Raw genomic sequence first — 21,903 nt, 5'->3', positions numbered from 1 at the left:
CAAAGACACCGTCCTACCAGTATTAGTGCCCAGGACCAGAGCAGAATTCTTACACTGTGAGTCTGTTCACACACACGCTTCTCTCTCCCTGTATGAGGTGGAGTGTGTTTTACTGTGTTTTACTGTGTTTCATTTTCTATTGCTAGTGGAGCTTCTCTTTCTCTCTCCCGCTGCCTCCGGGTCTTTCACATTTACATGAGCTTTTTATCTCAGTGGACTTTAAATCCAATTGCTAAGTAAGGCAAGTTTATTCAGGGTGCTTTTCCACTGCACCAGGTTCGGTACTTTTGGTTCTTTCCCTTTTCCATTAACTTCCAGTCGAGTACCAGTACCAGAAGTTCCAGTACCAAAAGCATCATTGCAGCTGTGGTACTTTTTCGATACTTCGGAACTTTGGTGTGGGACTTACAAACACGTTCATTGTCAATTTAAAAAACAATTTTAAAAAGTCTAAAAGCCCAAAACACAAATAAACAGTTAACTAAAAAGAAGTGAGATTGTAGAGGCAGCGTATGACTAAACTCCTGCTAATTTAATTTATTGAAACAAAGCAGCAACAAAAACATTTTAAGCCCTGATTATAATGAGCTGACAGTGTTAGCAGACCTCAGGTCTTCAGGAAGCTTGTTCCACAGACAGGGAGCATAGAGACTAAAAGCTGCTTTAGCCTGTTTGGTCTTCATTCTGGGACACTGAGTAAACTTTCAGGGGTCTGGATGCTTCACAAGGTTCAAGGAAGTTAGTGCCATTTAGTACCTTGTAGACAAGTAATAATATTTAAACCAATCCTGTGATGCTCAGGAAGCCAGTGCAGTGATTAAGGAGCTGTGTGATATGCTCCACTTCCTTGGTGTTAGTGAGGACTCTGGTGGCAGCATCCTGGATGAGCTGCAGCTGTCTGACTGATTTATTACCAAGACCTGCAAAGACACCATTTCAATAGTCTAGCCTGCTGGAAATAAACACATGAACAAGCTTTTCCGTATCTGGTTTAGAGAGAAATCCTTCTCTCTCTCTCTTATTGGGCTGGTTTCAGCTTCCGTTGGATGGATCTTAAGCAGACCTTGGGCTGGACCTGGGAACACTGTACTGATGCCTCATTTTCACCAACATGGAGCCGGTGCTGGGCTGGTTGTCACTTGATGCCTTTTCAGAACCTGCCTGTGTTTCCACCAGTTTAGAAAATGAACATAGGTGACAGTGAGAGTAAAGGTTCATATGTATTCCATTTTGTGGGATTTGTTCTTTTCTGTTCCAGAATAAGTTTTATAAGCTGCCAACTGTCCTTTTAACAGTCGCACTATTAAAGATGCCAATAACTGAACTTTGCAATCTGCCTCATGATCTCTTCGCCACTCAAGTGCCATAATATTTTATTTATCAGACCTGTGGCATGGTTTTCATTTACAATGCAAAGTTACTCCGATAATAAGCTGGCTACTTGTTTTACTGCTGGCACCGGAAATATTAGACAAAACTATATTGGTGATTGACTGAATTATCCAGGTATGCGGATGGTTTGGACACGATGGCCCCTCCCACTTGCACTGATGTTATGAGAACTTTTTTTTTTTTTGTGGTGGCCTATAGCCTTCTACCTTTGACCGAATCACAGCCATGATATACCGGAGTAGCTTCTTATATGTTATTGCTTAATTATACTGCACTCATAAAGCATTATAAACACAGCTATAAATATTTATAAAAAAGCATAACACATTATATCCACCATTATAACGCTTTATGAATGCTTTATGACACACTCAACTATAAGGCACTATAGATACCTTCATAATGCAATACAAAGCATCCTTAATGCTTATACCGATCATTATAATGCATTATGAAGGTATTTATAGTGCACTAAAGATGAAAGCTTCATACATCATTCATTATGCATAATAAGCATGCCTATAATGTGTTATGCCTTTTGATAAATATTTAAAGCCATGATTATAATGCATAACAATGGATTATTATTTGTTGTGAATTTTTATTTAATTACTAACAACATGGCCTTAAGTGTTCCAGAGATTTTATAATGTTCCGTAATCTGAGCAAATGGAAGCATGTAGATGTTGAACAAAGAGGCTCAGTGAGGATTATAATTCTAATTGATGGTCAGTGTTGACACACCACAGCACACAGTGCACAACACCGAAATGTGTCCTCTGCATTTAACCCATATGTGACATTGTGACATAGCAAGGGGCAGCTAATTCAGCGCCCAGAGAGCAGTGTTTTGCTTAGGGTCCCTCAGCGGTGCCTTACTGGTCGGGGATTCAATCCAACAACCATTAAGCCACCACTGCCCACTGCCAATAACGGACCCTTGAGGAACTCCACATGTAATTTCTGTTCATTCAGATTCATAATTACCCTTCTGACAGAAAGTAGTGCCTGACTTGTAAAAATAATTCAAACCCATTAAATAAGGCGGCTGCTCCACCTCCTTCCCTAAGTGCTCTAGTCTCACTGATAAAGGGCAAGTAGGGGTAGCTGGTTTGATCAGGGCTGCTGCATAGTTTTCATTTGACCCCATTTCAGTTTAACGCATAAAAATCAAGGTTTATCCTGATAATACAATCAGTCATTAATAAAGATTTTCCAACCAAAGGCTTGATATTCAGTAAAGATCAGTTTAATGTATAAAACACATTGTCTGACCCAGTGTGTAGGTGACACACAACTGGAGTCAGATGAGAGAGAGAGTAGCTGTGGGCTTTGATGCACTTTGTTTCCCCTGAAGTCCTTCCTTCACGTTTGCTCTTTTTGTGTATTCGCTGAGTGTACTTTTTTCAGATTCTTTAATATTGTCCTAAGACGGCACCTGCAGTCTTACCCAAACTGGCTGTGACACTGAACATCTCCTAAGTCTGTGCTTTAGGGCCATGACTTCACACGACACGACTACACTTGCGTGCGTAGTTTACATCTATCTGGAGGATTGAAGGTCATGTCCACCGGGGGGCAGTGCGAGAAAACCATCTTGGGGAGAACATGCAATCTTTGTCATCGTCTACTGCATATAAAATATCTTCAAACTGGATATTAAACAGTTCAATCTTGAGAAAAAAAGTAGCTATTTTAAATATAGAATAATTAACTGACTTACACTGGAACAGACCCAATACAGAAAAAAGTATTGCAATAATAATATGATGTAGCAAAATTTGTCAGAAGGTTTAGTAGTGACTTGGCTCGAATCGGAAGAGATGAAGAAAACAAAATTATAAATGAGATTTACTGCTTTAACCTGCAAACCAGTCAGTCGTCTTACTGATACAGAAAATAATGTAGGAGGTGCCTTACAGAATAAATTGTATGATTATATATAAACATAAGGCAGAAGGAGCCTTTGTTAGATTGTGGCAAAAATGGCTTGAACAAGGTGAGCAGAACTCAGCCTATTTCTTTAGGCTGGAAAGTCAGCAAGTCAGGAACAACTGCATTATGCGGGTGAGGATTTATGGAAATGCTGCAGATGACATCAAGAAAATAGCCAAATTCTGCACTGAGTTCTTTAATAATTTGTATGTCAGGAGTCTTGATCCAAAATTTTTGATTTCTTCTCAAACATCACGGGAATAACTGATGTGGATCGTGAACTTTGTGACGTCCCAGTTGGTTTAACTGAGATGTGTGCAGCAATAAATTGCTTAAAAAAAAAAAAAAAAAATTAAAATTAAAAAAATTGCTTTTTTCATCATTGCTGGAGACTTCAATCAGGCAAATCTGAAGCCAGTTTTCCCCAAATTCTTCCAATATATGAACATCCCAGCTAGAGGGAGAATCTGTCTGGACAATGTTTACACAAACGTTTGTGAGGCCTACAAGGCCCCCCCCCCCACCTCGGCTACTCAGACCATGTCACTGTGATCATGGTTCCTGTGTATAAATCCCTGCTGAAGCACAACAAACCAGTCAGTAAGAGTGTGGCCAGCTGGTGCCGTCTCAGCTCTCCAAGGCTGCTTTGGATCTACTGACTGGGACATTTTTAAGGAGGCTGCTATAAATTGTGACGCCATCAACCTGGAGGAGTATATAAACTCTGTGATCGATGACCACGAGAGCCGACCAAAGGCCCTGGATGATGAGGGAAGTGCTCACATAGCTAAGAATCAGAAATGCAGCTTTCAGATCTAAAGACAAGGCTGCCCTCAGGACGCCCACAGACAACCTGTCCCGAGCTATGAGGATAGCCAATCAGGCACATGCACAGACGATCAATGTACACTTTAAATGCACCAAAGACACACGCCGTATATGGCAGGGAATTCAGCCAATCACGATCTACGAGCCCATCCTACACATCAATGGCGGTGATGTCTCCCTTCCAGATGAGCTAAACAACTGTTTTGTACAGAATAAGCCGACACCCCCCCCCCACCCCCCAAGTGAGAAGCTACTTTGTCTGACCACAGCTGATGTGAGAAGTACTCTATCCAGAGTCAACCCACGCAAGGCAGCAGGAGCTGACAACATACTTAGCTGAGTGCTGAGAGAATGCACTGACCACATGGCTGGGGTCCTCACAGAATGCACCTCTTTAAGCCAGTGGTCTGTCCCAGCATGCTTCAAATTAATCGCCATCATCCCAGTGCTGTAGAAGCCATCAGTGACAGGCCTGAATGACTACTGCCCAGTAGCACTCATGTCAATCATCATGAAGTGCTTGGAAAGGCTGGTCATGGCAGTAATACATAAAGACTAATCTTCCCACCTCTCTAGACCCTCTCTGATCTGCATACCGGTCCAACAGGTCTACTGAGGACACCGTAGCCTCTGCCCGTCACCTTTCCCTGACACATCTGGGTAAGAGAGTCACAGATGTCAGGATGTTATTCATAGACTTCAGCTCTACCTTCAACATGTCCCTCAAAAACTGAGGGGGTTAAGCTTGAACACCACTCTCTGCAGCTGGATCTTGGATTTCCTGACAGAGACGCCCCAGTCAGTATGTATGGGCTGCAACACGTCCAACACCATCATCATCAAGTTTGTGGATGATACAACTGTGGTGGGACTGATAAATAGAGAAGATGAATCAGCATACAGAGAAGAGGTGGAAAGTCTGTCTACAAGGTGCAGAGACTATAATCTATCTGTCAACGCTGACAAGGCAAAAGAGATGATTGTGGACTTCAGAAGGACACGTCCTGCCCACACCCCACTCAGCATCAACGGTACTGCTGTGGAGATTGTAAGGAGAACCAAGTTCCTCGGTGTGGACATAACTGAGGAATTTACATGGACAAATAACACCAGCTCCTTATTCAAGAAAGCCCAGCAAAGACTAAACTTCCTGAGGTGGCTGAAATAAGCAAACCTTCCCCTCCCATCCTCACCATGTTCTATAGAGGCACCATCGGCAGTGTTCTGACTAACTGCATTACCATCTGGTGTGGCAGCTGCAACAAATCTGACCGCAAATTCCTGCAGAGAGCAGTGAAAACAGCAGAGAACATTATGGGATGCCTCTCCCTTCCCTACAAGCCGCTTTTTGTAAACGCAGTGTCCGCAAGGCCTGCAGCATTGTGCAGGACCCATCACATCCCTCACATGGTCATTCCACACTCCAGCCACCTGAGAGAAGATACTGCAGCATCAGAGCCGGGTCTGCCAGGCTGTGTGGCAGTTTTTACCCCCAGGCTGTCAGGCTCCTCAACACCATGCTGCCTCCCAGGATCCCTCACTCTGCCTCCTCACTGCCTCAACCCCCCCGTAACCCACAACTAAAGGCCACAGACTGACCCTTAAGCACTGCACTGCACTTAACACTTTGTCACTCTGACATGGGGGCAATAATAAGAATCCCCATTATTCTCTGTCTGCCCCATTATTCTGCTTCTATTCCTATTTTCAGCTGTTAGAAATGTTAGACGTGTTACTGCTGTTACTACTATTATCATACACTGTTTACACTGTGAACTCAGGCTGTTACAGCGTACATGATGGTGAATTCAGGTCTAACTGACTGCAGAAATACATCATATATTTAATATAGTTCTAACAATATTGCACATTGTCCAGTATTGCACATTACTGTATATTGCATAATCTACTCCTCTTCCTCAGTTGAACTGTCCTGTAAGTCCTTTGCACATTGTCTTGTCTTGTTCTCTATATTGGACTAAGTTTATGCTTACACTGTGGGCCCTGAGCTTCGCCATTTCATCTCTCTCTATACTTATATATGGTGCAGATGACAATAAAGTTCAATTTGGCTTTGATCTCGGGGGTTTGTTCACGGTGCAGCAATTTGGAAAAAGAGGGAACTGAGCTGGAAGGTGAAGCTTTTAATTTACCAGTTGATCTACGTTCCTACCCTCACTTATGGTTATGAGCTCTGGGTGATGACCGGATAAATGAGATTGTGAATACTGTATAAGCAGCAGAAATGAGTTTCCTCAGCAGGGTGTCTGGGCTCAGCCTTAGAGAGGGTGAGGAGCTCAGACATCCGGGCTCAAAGTAGAGTCGCTGCTTCTCCGCATTGAAAGGAGTCAGTTGATGGTTCTAGGATACCTCTTGGACGGCGCCCTGGGGAGGTGTTTCAAGGCATGTCCAACCAGGAGGAGGCCTGGGGGCAGACCCAGAGATTATATATTATATATAACCTGAGAGATTATATATAATATATACTACATTATATACCAGCCTAGATGCATCTACGTTGGGAGCGTCGCATTGGCGCGCTGCTGGAGAGAGGTGTGTGTCCAAAGTGGATTAAAAGACGTTCATATAGTGATCTAAAGACAAACTCACTTTTATTAATAGCTGTTGTAGAATCAATATTAAACTCACTATTTTATTTGTGTCCATTGCTTGGTCAAAATATCAGGCAGATCATTGTGAGCAGCAATAAGTAATAAACATAACAATCTCAAATAATGATAGACATTAATTAGCTTTGCACATTAGTTAATTTTGCACATTGCTTACTGAGCAAAATTAGCACAATACGATCATTAATAGCATAATCAGTTTACTGAATGTGTCTGGCAGGCTGTGGGGTGGACTCTCTATAAAACAAAACAGGTGTTTAGTACCAAATTAGGACCCAATATACTCATTTTTAATTCTTAATTAAAAATTAAGGATGGCATGGTGGTGCAGTGGTTAGCACTGTTGCCTCACACCGCTGGGACCCGGGTTCGAGTCTCCGCCTGGGTTACATGTGTGTGGAGTTTGCATGTTCTCCCCATGTCGTCGTGGGGTTTCCTCTGGGTACTCCGGTTTCCCCCCCAGTCCAAAGACATGCTGAGGCTAATTGGAGTTACTAAATTGCCCATTCAGTAGGTGTGCATGAGTGAGTGACTGGTGTGTGAGTGACTGGTGTGTGAGTGTGCCCTGCGATGGGCTGGCCCCCCATCCTGGGTTGTTCCCTGCCTCGTGCCCATTGCTTCTGGGATAGGCTCCGGACCCACCGTGACCCAGTAGGATAAGTGGTTTGGAAAATGGATGGATGGATGGATATTAGATAAGTGGCAGAAAAATCGATGGATGGATGGAACTGTATGAAAAATAATGCTGCTTATGAAAGTAGGTAAGTAAGAATTTCAGGTTAGAATTTCATTGTACCTTATACGCATGACACTGCTTTCTTAGAAACTTATACTGCCATTAAATTTTGAAGACGCTGTACAAAGAAGGACACAATAGTGTTCGGAATATTTTTTTCTTGTCTGTGAAAATATACAGCTCTTCTGGACACTCATTCTTAAAAAAATCAGATACTACTTTAATACGATCTGTACCGTTAGTAAAGACAATGTTCCGTGACAAAACGTGACCATACTGCCACGCCAATTTCTGGTGGCACTGCACGTCGCGCATGCGTCTTGTTATCCTCATGTAAGTGCGCAGACGAAGCCGGAATCAACACAGAAAACGTGGCGGCCAGACTGGTACCTCTCCGCGCACGTATAAGCGGACGTGTTTGTATAGACTTTTATGATGCATTTTACTCCTCCGCGGACGACCGCCTGCCGCACTACAAATTTGTCTTTAAACGCCAACATAGATGATTTTGATGAGGATTGGGGTAGTTTGCAAACCCTACAGCCAATTTTCAAGGTAAAAGAACTGTTGCATACATTTAAATGCGTATGCATATGTGTGCAGACTTGTCCCAAACTGAAAATCTCACGCCAGCCAGTTGATCAAAGTTGGCAGCCCCGTGAACTGCCGCTCTGAATTTGTAAAACGTAGGGAAACATACACAGACCTCGCGGCTGTGGTACGTGTGCAGGGAATATCAGAATTACTACTAATAATACTTAAATAGGGCACGTGCGCATGTGTAAAGTACACAGCTTGACCAGAGAAATATGAACGTTTCCATGTACGCATACGCGGTGTAATACGCGAGTGCTGCGCTTTGCGGAGAACCAGCCTAGATGCGTCCGCGTTGGGAGCGTCGCGTCGGCGCGCTGCTGGAGAGAGGTGTGTGTCCAAAGTGGATTAAAAGTTCATATTGTGACCTAAAGACAAACTCACTTTTAGTGGTAATCTTTGTTGTGTAATTTTATGGTTAATATGTTTGATGAATGCTGTTTGTAATTTTATTTACCTATAATTAAGCCTATTAGTTTAACATGCGCGTCATTTTGGCGCGTCTTCCCACCGGCGTCGCGCGGGCGACCAACATTACCTGAGGTAATTCACATATTTGACTTTTTATATTTTATGTATCGTACAGAATAATAGAGCGCAGGCTAAAGTGCAGTTCGGCCCCAGCGAGTCTCTCAGCGCGGCGTGTCTCACAGCGCAGGGGGCAGCCGGAGCCCCGCAGACTCGGGCGGCTACATGAGTATATTGGGAATAAAATGTGTGTATTGGAGCGAGTTCTGTGTGAGTGAGTGTGTGAGGTGTGACAGTGATAATGATGGAGATGCTGGGCTTCGTCATGGGATCAATCGCTCTTCCTCTTGCCTACAGACTCCTGCCAACTGACGCTGGACCCCAACACAGCACACAGATTCCTGTCTCTGTCAGGGGGGGACAGGAAGGTGACAGGGGGGGCAGAGCAGCCATATCCTGATCATCCAGAGAGATTTGACAGCTGGAGCCAAGTTCTGTGCAGAGAGAGTCTGACTGGCCGCTGTTACTGGGAGGCTGAGTGGGATGGAGATGCAGCCTGGATAGGAGTCACTTATAAAGGGATCGGGAGGAAAGGAGGGAGTGACTGTGGGCTTGGAGCCAATAACAAGTCATGGATGCTGCGCTGCTCTCCTCACAGACACTCTGTCCGGCGCAATAATAAAGAGACTCTCATACCCATACAGCCCTCAGGCCCCCGCAGAGTAGGAGTGTATCTGGACTGGGGGGCTGGTGCTCTGTCCTTCTACAGAGTCTCCTCTGATGGACTGACCCCCCTGCACAGATTCACCTCCTCATTCACTGAGTCCCTCTATCTAGGGTTTGGGGTTTATCCAAACTCCCCCGTGTCGCTGTGCATGCTGGGATAGCTCACTGTGTGCTGGAGGAATCATTTTTACCGTATCAGAGTCTCACATGTCGCTGCTTCTCCACGGCAAAAAGGTAAAATCTCTGCTTTATAACCAGTATAACCCTTTTTACTCTGTCTGAAGTGTGACGTATGTTAATAATTGGGTTCTGTAAGCTGAACAAACATGTAGAATGACTGTTTTTCTCTGACTTATGTTCTATGTTGTCTGTAAATGCACCAAAACTGCCTAAACAAATTCATAGTACATGCAGTTGTACCAATGGAGTGAATTCTGATTCTGAATAAAATAAAATGTAATGAAATCTAAGCCTGATGAGTGGGGGGAGCTTTTCCCCTCCCCTCTATATGTATATTTTATATTTCTGTCTATATATTGTATTTGCTACCTGTACACTGACAATAAAGGCTTCCTATTCTATCCCATTAATGTCCCGGTTCCGCGCTGCCCAGAACGTAACTGAGTAACAGACTTAATCCGCGCTCTCTGCTCACTGAGCGCAGCAGCCTGATATCGCAGCGGCGACGCTTTGGCCAGCAGGGGGCGGCAGACGGCAGACAGTTTATTAACTCAAAACCTACAGCGGTCCTGAGATAATAACATAATCAAATTAATCATATATTAACTAAGTAAACATAAATAACATAAAATCTTAATAAGTCACGTTAGTACAACAACAACAGAAAGGCACCTGATCATCAATGAAGTAGTGTAGGTGATTACCAATTACCAGAAAAAAAACACATAAATCCTGTTTCATTAGGAATCCTGAGATATATACAGTACTGTGCAAAAGTCTTAGGGAGTCATAGGAAATGTTTAAAGCTATTTATCTGGGTAGTAAATTTATATTTTCTCAGTATTAAAAACAAATTTTAATATTAGAACATGTGCAAATTATGAGTAAAACAAAAAAAAATAAAAGGAATTTCTTATGTTCTCCAAAAAGTTACTGATATCTTGTTGGATGGCTAGATGAACACCAATATGGTTCCTAAACCTCTCCTCAGGTTCACCTCGGCCATTTCATGTATTTGTTAAATTTCACCACCAGCTCAATTAATTCATGAAACTAGTTTTGAAAAGTCACTGAGGTATTGATTAGCTACACACGTGGACAAAATTGTTGGTACCCTTCAGTCAATGAAAGAAAAACTCACAATGGTCACAGAAATAACTTTAATCTGACAAAAGTAATAATAAATAAAAATTCTATGAAATTTAACTAATAAAAGTCAGACATTGATTTTTAACCATGCTTCAACAGAATTAATAAAAAAAAAAAACTCATGAGTGTTGCTTGTTGCCCCTCGTTAGTCTTTGCATTTAAGTATCTATTTGTCTCGGCCATTGATGTTAGACCTTCCTGCTGCCTGTGACCTTCCCGGTTGCTAGTCCTCCCATTTGTGATCCCTCACGATCCTCTTTGTTTCCAGTCTCAGCCCATCTAGTTCAGCAAACCCCCTTTTTGTTTTGCTACCAAGGATACAGAGATGAGAGTCTTTTACCAAGCATACAGTGTCCAGAGTGGATGAGCATGACCACAGTGAGAAGAGGATCTGATGGATGGAGGACCTAAGTACCATAATCTTAGTAACGCATGAGCAGAATTGGACCATAAGAGGAACTGGCCGGCTCCATCTCACACATGGTACATGGGTGTAAAAGTTACTCAAAACCATATGGCTGAAATCCTCCACATGTGCATTTTGAATGTATTGGGCATCATGTCCTGTTTTAACCATGAGAATCCAGTGAGGGGCGGCTCAGTGGGTAACAGGGCTGCCTTGCAGCTGCAGTGTTGAATGTTTCCATCCTTCTCCTATGCTGTCTGTGTGGCGTTTGTTTGCTCTCTTTATCCCACATGGGTTTCTTCCTGCAGCGACTCAGACAGGCATCTGTAAATTGTCCGGACTCCATAACTGTGAGTGTGCCTTGTGATTAAATGGCATTCTATCCATGGTGGACCCCAGCTTTTTGCCCTGCGTTTCCTGTAATTGGCTCTGGGATACCCTTGTGATAAGTGTTTGGAAGATGGATGCGTCTAATCTTAGTACTTACGTGATCTATCCCGTCTCCTCCCAATTGAGCCAACAGAGGTCACTAATGGCCCTCCGTAACTCTCCTAACCCTCCCCAGCTGTATCCCATCGTTGTATCCTCCTACACCTCTCTCCCGTCGCTGATTACTGTGTATAAATGTTCCTGCTCTCATGGTTCCTCAGCTCCGTCATCATTCTTCCAAGTGCTGTTTGCTGTATTCCCTTAATAAAGCCTGTGTCTTTCCCAGAGCTACTGCATCTGAGTCGTCCTTAACCCACTTTATATTACTCATCAAATAGAATATCCATTTACATTTAACCCCATGGACACTAAGCTTTTCTCCCAGGGGTCTAAGGTAAGTGAGACCAATTGGACCAATTCGTCCAGATAAATACATTTGTAAAAGAAGTAGTGAATACGTTTCCAATCAATTCCTATTACACATTGACGTTATAATCAGAAGCCACATTATGAAATGGAATATATCCAAACAGCATTTTAATCTGACCAGTAGGGCATGCTGTTGTACCACTTGTAGAAACACTTTTGCATTTACCAGACTTGTTTATCCAAAGTGACTTACAGCAGTGGGAAGGGTTATGTTTTATGCATATTCTTGGGGGATTTGAACCCATGACCAATGCATCATAAATGCAACACTCTACTTGTTCAGCTAGAGAATCTCTATGAAAAAAGTCCTAATGACTTGAAGTAATCAGCTCCTAATGCCAGGTAGCTGAAAACACAATGAGGTTCTTCCTCAATGTGATGCTGCCCAACCCAGCAGACGGGAATCTGATGAATCAGACACGCTTGCCAGTGTCCAGTTTAACCTTTGGGGTCCGTGGACTCGACGGCCAATCAGAGATGGCAGACAGCTGTCCACATGGCCCCGATTGAGCGGTACGTTTGCGTAACCTGCTGGCTGTAAAAGGAGACCATGTGTTTGAATGCTGCATCGCAGGCCTGACACATGAGAAAGACCAGATGCCAGCCACCTCAGACATGTGGATTTTATCTGTGTTCCACAGGCACTTTCATATAAGTGATTTACAGGAACAGCCAGTCTAGTGCAGGGCAGCGCAAACACCCTCATGCATATACTGGTTTTAGCACAGCTTCATTGTAAAGCATATCAGATGGCCTCAGAATCCTGCTCCCTGCTTAATACAAGGTGAATAGGGAGTAGGAACTAGGGGACTAAGGACTATGGGATTAGGGGCCACAGGACTAGGAGACTATGGGACTAAGGGAATAGGGAACCAGGGGAAAAGGGGCTATAGTGTTAGGGACCATGGGACTAAGAAACAAGGAGACTAGGGACTTGTGGATCATGGAAGTGGGGCAAAGGGGAATTGGGCACTATGGACTATGGGACTAAGGTATAGAGGGACCACAAAATTTGAGCACTTAAGACTAGAGGACTGTGGGACTGCAATGCAGCATCTCCGGAAACCTGTTTACTCCTGCTGGGCAGCTTTCATGTGGCACCCCCTGCTGGACAGTGGAGACACTACAGAGGCTGTGTATTGTGTTCAGTCACCTTTTACTGTAAATCACACATGGGTTCGCGCTCATTTGTGTCTGCTCTGAATCCCCATGGGCCGAGGTGACAACTCCATCCACTTTAGGTAATTCAGGGGCCTCTTGCCAAGTTATGTGAGCTTCGTGTCTGATTCTTTGGGCTTCCGTACTGGAAGCAGTCCAGGGTAATTCTGGGAAAATGTGGAGCTTAGACAAACCAAACTACAGCGTAACATGCAGCCAAGGGGGATTTTAAGATTTTGGTATATTGTGTGTCTATCTATTCTTGATATTGATTGATGTATGTAATTATGTAGTATTTCTAATATACGGATAGCGCACTATTGTATACAAAGCGACAAGCCAAGCTTGCAGTTTTGCAGTGTTCATGTGCTGCCACCTTCTGGGAAAACGAAGAACGGATTTTCAGATTAAGATCTAAAAAACTACACATTTACATTTTAGCCCATATTACACTGGGCTTTTCTCCCAGGGCCGTAAGGTCAGAGAGACCTACCAGAGAAAAATCTACCATAGTTACTGTTGTATATACATTTATACTGACTTACATTTTACTTATTTATCAGAAGCTTTTATCAAACCGACATACAAATGAGGAAGCAGATTGACACTGTACGGTGCTGGGCGTCGCCCCGGTATGCAAAGTGCTTGGAAAGATTAAAAGCGACAAAACATTGTATAAAAGATCGAGTCCAAGTGCAACAATTATTAAAAATAATACTTAAGAATATCAGTAACAGAGCTCAGCACCAGCATGTATGGGCCCTCAGGACCTGTGATGATGAGCACAAAAACACCAACGCAAATCCCCAAACTGCACAATATTGTGTTTGGAGTGAAACCTCAATGAGTCTTTAGGTCCATGATACTGTAACAATTTCGAGGAACTTTATCGCTGCATGCAATTCCCAAAGCGCACCACTAGATGGCGGCTTCCTACCGTGAGCTGAAACAGCCGCCGTAGAAGTGATGCGCGGCAAGTTTCCCCAGCCGCCAACCGGCGTGCACCGGGGCTGCGTCTGGGTCAGGCTTTTGCCTGCTGCTTTCCTCCAGCTTATTTTCTTGTGTAACTTGGTGCTGGGCTCCTCGCCATATAAACAAACTCAGCCTAGCAAACATTAAGAAATCTGGATGCTATGAAAGGATCGTCTACCATACTCCCATATTCCACTCTGCTTTCATCCAATTGTCTTTGGTTTGTGCTGCTGGGAACCATTATCACTGTCCTTTTATTTTGCTGCAAAGGTAATCGTATGATCACATTATATCGCGACGTCCCTTGTCCTCACCAACGTTTTGTTGAAACTGCATGAAGGTCAGACCCACTTTTGTACCGTTTAAAACACATGTTGATCATTTTTTCTCCTGCAAAAAAGAGCATTTACTTTTATTTTGGAGATATTTTTTTGCAAAGCGACTTACAATTGAGAAAGCGGCGAGTTGAGCAGCAAACTTAGGGCGGTGTGACTAAGCAGGTTTGGACCCACGAAGCTCAAATTCCACAGTCAAACAATTTAAATTTTTTCTTTGAGAAGGCAGACGCAGGCAGTCACCGGTGCGTTTGGGGTTAAGGGCCTTAGTCACAGGAGCATAGTGATATAAGCCACTGAGCCAAACGCCAACCCACAGCACTGACCTCTGGCAGAATTCACCTTTACAAGCATGTTTGGCAAATGCCACTAAGTACAAAACTGATGCACTTTTACATAAATAATTGTACTTATCATCAGGGTTCAAGTGTCAGAAGTGCTTCTGCTACTCTTTAGAAAGGTTGCAAATTCCATCTGTCCATCCATCCATCTTCTGTAGCCAGGTATACACAGACACACACACAGAGGCGCACACATGCACGCTAACACGCGCACACACACACACAGACGCACACACGCACGCTAACGCGCACACACACACACATACATGCGCACACAAACACACACGCACACAAACACGCACGCACACGCGCACACACACAGAGGTTTGTAATTATATCTTTGTGGGGACTCTACATTTGTTTCGATCGTGAAAACTCTAATCCCAACAATGACAGTCTACCCAGCCCCAACCTTAACCATAAGTAAGCAAACAAAATACATGATTTTAGGTTTTTTTTCAGTTTTGTGATTCTATTCACAGATTTTTTTATGAAATTGAGGTTATGTTTCTGGGGTGTGGGGAGTGAAAAATATCCTTACATGGCAAAAGGTTTTTATCTCATCCTGGGGGACATTTGGTTCCCACAATGTAATGCACTGTGTTCACAATTATTAGGCGAGTTGTGTTTTTGGGATTAATTTTAATAATAAACAAATATAGTGTCATCAGTCAGTCCAAAATGTTAATGAACCTGAAGCCTGAATGTTATGCAAAGGAAATGTGAGTGTGAACATTATCAGGGGAAAACACGTGTGTGCAGAATTATTACACAACTATTAGTGTGCAGAATTATTACACAACTATTAGTGTGCAGAATTATTACACAACTATTAGTGTGCACAATTATTATGCAACTAAATGGAACACCTACATTTTCCCATCTCCCTTGTTTATTATCATCTTTCAAAGTGCGAATAATAAACAAACATCACATGAAATATCAATTAGTGAGCAATATAGCCACCTCCTTACGGACGCAGCAGGAAGTGTGAGTGTCCTGCAGGCTGGAGAGAGAGCTGCTGATGACGCGCTCAGCGGTCCGGACCCTTCAGAAGACTGTGCAGACCGCTGAGTGCATCATCGGCAGCTCCCTCCCCAGCCTGCAGGACACTTACACTTCCCGCTGCATCCGTAAGGCCACCAGCATTGTGACTGACCGGTACCATCCCACCCACCAACTGTCTACTACCCCTCTTCCATCCGGAAGAAGATTCTGCAGCATCAGGAGCAGGTCTGCACGACTGTGCAATAGCTTCTTCCCCCAAGCAGTCCGGCTGCTGAACAGCAATAAGTCCTCCATTCATGGAATCTGGTATTTTCTTGTTCTGTTGAAGATTAACTTTTTGTGCAGCAGCAACCACAGCCTCCCAGACACTGTTCAGAGAGCTGTACTGCTTTCCTTCACTGTAAATCTCCCATATAAGCAGGGCCCACAAGTTCTCAATAGGGATTATGTCAGGTGAGGAAAGGAGGCATGTCATTATTTTGTCATCCTTAAGGCCTTTACTGGCTAGCCATGCAGTGGAGTACTTCAATGCATGCGATGGAGCATTGTCCTGCGTAAAAATCATGGTCCTCCTGAAAGATGCTGACTTTATCCTGTACCGCTGCTTGAAGAAAGTGTCTTCTAAAAACTGACAGTAGGTTTGGGAGTTGAATTTGAATCCATCTTGGCATTTTCTGGGAAAGTAGAGTGTACCCTTGGGGAGGTGGGCTCCGGCTGGGCTTAAGATACGGTTTCATTAATGAGACTCACATGGTCAGAAGGTTTGAGGTAAACGAGTCTCACTGGCTGTTTCTGAAAGTGGGACCCCCCCCCCAATAAAAATCTCACATCTTCCCATTAAAATAATAATTGTAACTCTCCACTATGATTATTCATGTTACAAGGTCCAACTGACGGCACTACTTTGAGGAGAGTTCTTCATCTTCTACCTGTGTGTTGGTAGAATAGTGATTCAGAACATGGGCTTGTGATCTGAAGCAGGCGGGTGTTCGCCGTTGTACCTTTGAGGGAGGTTCCTCACTAAATTAGCCTAGTTGTGGGCATCTCCATCACTGCAGTTTGCGGGGGCTTGGTAACCTAGCCACTTGCAGTTGTTCCCGTTTTAAGGTTCCCTTTTAATACCGCTTGTAATCAGTCAGTGGATGGCGATTTGGTGGAATGTTCCCGGACCGGCGTGAGCCAGGCAGCCGGCGGGATACTGAGCCACTACAATTGCTGCTGTTTTCTGCTTTTGTTTCGTTTATTTTGTTTTCGGGTTTCCTGTTTAATTAGTATTAAGTATTTATGTGTTTTGTTTAGTTTGTTGTACGTAAACCGTGGGGCGCCGTTGGGGAGGCTTGGTGTTGGGTGGTGAGGATCTGGTTTGGGGGGGGGGGTAGGTCCTGGCGATATAGCGCTGCGTGGTCGCTCTGCCTTCTTAGCCCACCCCCCTGGTGTGTGTATCTACGCCATGTGATGTGGTGACCCTGTGGAGTACCTTCTGACAGTGTGTCCCCCCACCCCAAGGTAACAGCTGCCGGGTTTGGGTTTCTTTGTGTGATTGGAGTGTTATTCTAACATGATTTGATTTGTACCATTTGTGGGTAATTTTTAAAGTAATTGCTTTGCTGTTTGGTTTTTCCTTTGGAGTGTTAACTGAACGCAGAATAATAAAGGCAGTGTTCATGGTCTTCACGTCCCCAGGGCGGTGATTATGAATTTGTGTGCTTTTATATCGGAGTGGGTGTAGTCGGCAGGATTTCACCAGTACATGGTGCAGATGTGACTCCCTGATCGCTCCCTGGGGAGGTTAGGTGAGATTTTTTTTGAATTTTTTATTTTTTGGTGTTTAATTTGTCATTTGAAAGGCAAAGTAAAACAGCAGCATTAGTTTCCCAGGAGCCTCTGTCATGTCCGGCTCGTCCGCTCCTCGTGTGTGCCACGCCCCCTGATTACCCACGTGTATTTCCCTGATCGTCTCCAGCTTGGTCTAGTTACTTTGATTAGTCCTGTGTATTTAAGTCCTGGTCTCCCCGGTTTCCCTTGTCCGTCATTGATGTCGTTTGATGTCTGTTGCCGTCCAGTGTTCCCTGCCCCGGATATCCCTATAATAAACCCCGTTCGTCCCGAATCCTGCCTGCCTGCTTCCTGATTCCCCGCTTGCCCTCACGATCGCCGCTCTGCCCGCGATCTCCTGTGACAGCCGCTACTATTTTGAGTAAATTTTGTTTGCCGGGCTTCGTTTGTGCCGTCTAGTTTTATTGTCCTATTGTCATTATGGACGACGAAGTGCAGCAGCTCAGGAACTTGTTGGGGCAGCTCCAGCCTGATAATGATCGTTTGCACCAGGAACGAGCAGAAGTTCCAGGTCCCTCTACTGCCACCCAATCCTCCCCCGCACCTCCACCTGTTTCGGTCGAGCCTCGTGTCTATACTGAACGTTTTACTTTTATTTCTAGAGACCGGAAGTGTCCAGTGTTTGGGGGCAGGTCTGGTGTGAGCTTTGAGGGGTGGGAGGAACAGGTGCGAGTTCGTCTGCTGATAAAGCATTTTTTCTTTTTGACCATTTAGAAGCGGAAGCTAAGGAGGAGATTAAATATGGCCCTGCTGTTGAACGGGGTGACCCAAAAAGGAGATACTGGCACATGGAGAGTCACGTCACCGGTTACAGGGTGGTCCCACACGCAACTACAACCGGATCTTATATACGCACGCTGGCCACAACAATTAATCTATCAATTCAACAAAATCACGATACCTGAAAAGATCGCACATGGAACTCATGTTTTTTTTCCTTGGTACATGTCAGGGTCTTATGTTCACCAGAAATGGTTGTCAGTTCAACAAGACATGTATCAGGATGCACCAAGAGAGCTACAGAAAGTCAGTGATACCAGAGGGGCATGCAGGTACTATGCATGTAAAAATCTGATGGACAGACTGCCAGCTGTATTGCGTGTACTACATGAGATAGATGGAGAGAGCAGTGCGGAGAGATCAGTGGATGCACGGGGCCTGCTTTCACAAGTAGACCTTACCTTTATTGGAATTCTAGCAGTTCTTAGGAAGATTCTTGGGGAAGCCAAATATCTGTCAGACATGCTTCAAGCACCTTCCCTTGATCTAGCTAGAGCTGTGGACCTAATCCAGGCCCTACAGGACACTTTATGGGAATACAGGGGTGAATCATGTTTTGATCAACCGTGACAAGATACTGTGTACAGCAAAAATGTATAATGTTGTAGTTGAGGCTGTTTTTTTTGTGATTATAATTTTATCATTCCGTCAATTTATCAGAAGGCACATACAGGACAGAGATACCACAAGAATAAATGACAAAAAAGCAGCAAGAGAAAGGAGAAAAAAGAAAAGAAAAAAGAAAAGGAAACACAGAACAACTTTTCACACTTGACATGTTGGCAGCAAACTCATATAAACTAGACCATTCAAAGAAGCTCTTTAAGAGCAGCAGCCATATTCCTCCAGGTATTTACAGTGATTGCTTTGCCTTGTTAATCTTTGCAGTGGTATACTCTAAATAGACAATGTAATGGAATGAGACAATCCAGAATTGCTTCAGGTTTGTATCAGGGTGTATCCATCGCTGTAGTGTGGTTTTCTTAGCAGCTGTAAAGCCTGCCTTTAACAGTTTTTTATCACGTAATGAGAACTGATACATCAAGTCATCGTTAAGCAATAGTAAGCAAGGCTCCATGTCAAAGTATAGTCCAGTAAGATCACATTACACACGAGTGACAAGCTTCCATAAATGTTGGGTCACTGGACAGTCCCAGAACATGTAGAAACGTACTGGTAGTGTCAGTGTTGCAAATGCTGCAGTATGGATGGGGAGCAGGTTTGATGAGATACCGTTTGTAGGGTTACAATAGAAACGATGGATAGTTTTAAAGTGAATACGTACATGACTAAGGTTTTTGGAAGTAAGGCAAAGATTCGACCGCACTGTTTCCCAAACCGGGTGGAATCCTAACCTAGAAAGTTCTAAATCCCATTTTGACAGAATCTTCAAAGGCTTATGAACGTTAAGGAGTAAATTGTTGTAAATGTTTGTGACTGTGCCTTTAGATGCCTCGACAGGATCGATCCAGCTAAACATTGGGTGATCATCTAAGACAGAATTCCATGGCACAGCATAGGCCTTCATTGTGGATCGTAGCCTGAGGTCGAAGAAAAATGAGAAGCCAGGCAGACTGTATTCTTTTTGAATGTCCTGGAATGTGCGCACAACATTCGCATCAAACGTATTATAAAATGTGAAAACCCCCTTGGATGACCAGGGGGGACAAACAAAAGCTTTATAGTCTGACAGAAAGTGGAAATTGTTCCATAAAGGAGATTGTTGACCTATTACTTTTTCGGCGTTGTACCATGCAGCTAAGGTGGATGAAAAGATACAACCAAGTTTGTGTCGTGATTTACGAAGACCTACCCCTGGGAAAGGTAAGTCCTGGAGTCCGTGGGGATGCACTATAGCCGATTCAATACCTCTCCACGACACTACACTGCCTGCGTCTGTCCAAGTGCGCATAGCCCTAATTTGAAATGCCCAATGCTAGAGCTTAAAATCAGGGAGGGCGAGGCCACCGTCTGATTTGGTGCGCTGTAAAACTGAGAAGCGTTTCCTGGATTGTCTGCCGTTCCAAATTAATTTGGATACAATGAAATTCAAATCTTCAAAATAATTTGGAGGTGGTACACATGGAATCATAAAAGACCAAAAGATAAGTGAGTAAAATATTCATTTTGATTGAACGGCATCTTCAGCTAGAGAAAGACGTGGAGACAAAAGGCTGGAGGAGATAAAGACAGCGCAGAAGAAGACGACGTATGCAGACAAGTGACAAACCACTGTTTCACAGAATGGCCAGAGAGATGTAAGTTAGATCCAGACATTAAACCATACTGGCAGCGCAGAATGGATTTTCACCTTGCTCACGACCTTCTCATGAAGGGAGAAGGACTTGTGATACCTCCCCCCTTGAGAGCGGATGTTCTTCAGCGTCTGCATGAAGGCTATCAGGGAATTACAAAATGCCGAGCCAGAGCTACACTGTCAGTATGGTGGCCCGGTATCACAGGACAGATTAGCCAGATGTTGGACAGCTGGGTCCTAAATGGCCAGATCTGCAAGTTTTTCGCAAGCAGGATGAGGAGAGAAGGCTTCAGCAGGCAAAACACTACAACCGCAGGCTCCGCTCCAGACCTCTCGCAGAACTGACATCTGGTCAGACAGTTTGGATTAGCACAGAAGGGACTGCTGGGAGTCGTCAGACCTGCAGATACTCCTAGACCATATGTGGTATAGACTGATAAAGGTCATCTTTGGCCTACAGGGACTGTTACTAGGTCAAGTTGACTGGAAAACCACCTGACAGAATGGACTTGTGAACAAAGAGGGAAGTTCAGTAGAAGAGAGAGAGAGAAGGAGGTTGTTGATAGCAGTAATAGAAATTAATGTCAAAAGGTACACAGCACATTTGACTTAAGCTAAAAGGAGGAGGTGTAATAATAGAACTACTGTTCCCATAATGCTCTATTCCCCACAGTGCTTTTGTGCCTTGTATGCAGTATTCCAGTTGTTGTATTAAACACGATCTAGCCATGTACTGACAGTCCCATCTGCTCATTATACAGTTTAGTCAGGGTGATGACTGACTGATGACTGATAACTGAGGGGGACAGTTAAGTTACTTTGGTTAGTCTTTATTTATTTATTATTTTTTTATTTTGGGTTATTTCTGTATTTTTTCCCCTTTTTTAAATTTTCTTTAATTACATTTGGTTGTTTGGAGCCTATTGACACTTGATAGAGGGATTTAATGGACAATAAAGAATGTGCATCCTATCCTATCCTGTAAGGCATTCAAGTTTGTCCATCAGCCCACAGGCCAGCAAGCAAAGGCAGTTTAAAGTTTATAAAAGTTTAGATGAATGCAAGTATTTTCTGGCTGATCATGTACACGGGACTGATTGCTTCCTAATCGTATAGTTTTTATTGTTTATCGTTTTATATGTTTTATCCTGATTAATTCTGCAAGGTTTTTGTGGTTTTTCGACCTCCCAAGAGCAACTTCGATTTCGTTTTGTTTTTAGTTCATACTTGGTTCAGGCAGAAGTTCTTTTGGTAAGTAGTAGTAAATTTATTGGATTTAAAATTTTAAATAAAAATAATAATTAAGTTCCGTTT

General features: G+C 43.6%; 1 protein-coding gene across 3 annotated transcripts in view; it reads left to right on the top strand.

Annotated features, from left to right (window-relative positions):
- LOC125722483 (E3 ubiquitin-protein ligase TRIM47-like) overlaps positions 1-21,903 on the top strand; it is a 230,611-nt gene that overhangs the window by 6,495 nt on the left and 202,213 nt on the right. The gene's annotated exons all lie outside the window — the stretch shown is intronic.

Source organism: Brienomyrus brachyistius, unplaced genomic scaffold (assembly GCF_023856365.1).
Source record: "Brienomyrus brachyistius isolate T26 unplaced genomic scaffold, BBRACH_0.4 scaffold39, whole genome shotgun sequence".
In the NCBI taxonomy this organism is placed as follows: domain Eukaryota; kingdom Metazoa; phylum Chordata; class Actinopteri; order Osteoglossiformes; family Mormyridae; genus Brienomyrus; species Brienomyrus brachyistius.
The sequence above is the reverse complement of the archived record's forward strand: the minus strand, read 5'-3'. Positions and strand labels throughout refer to the sequence as shown.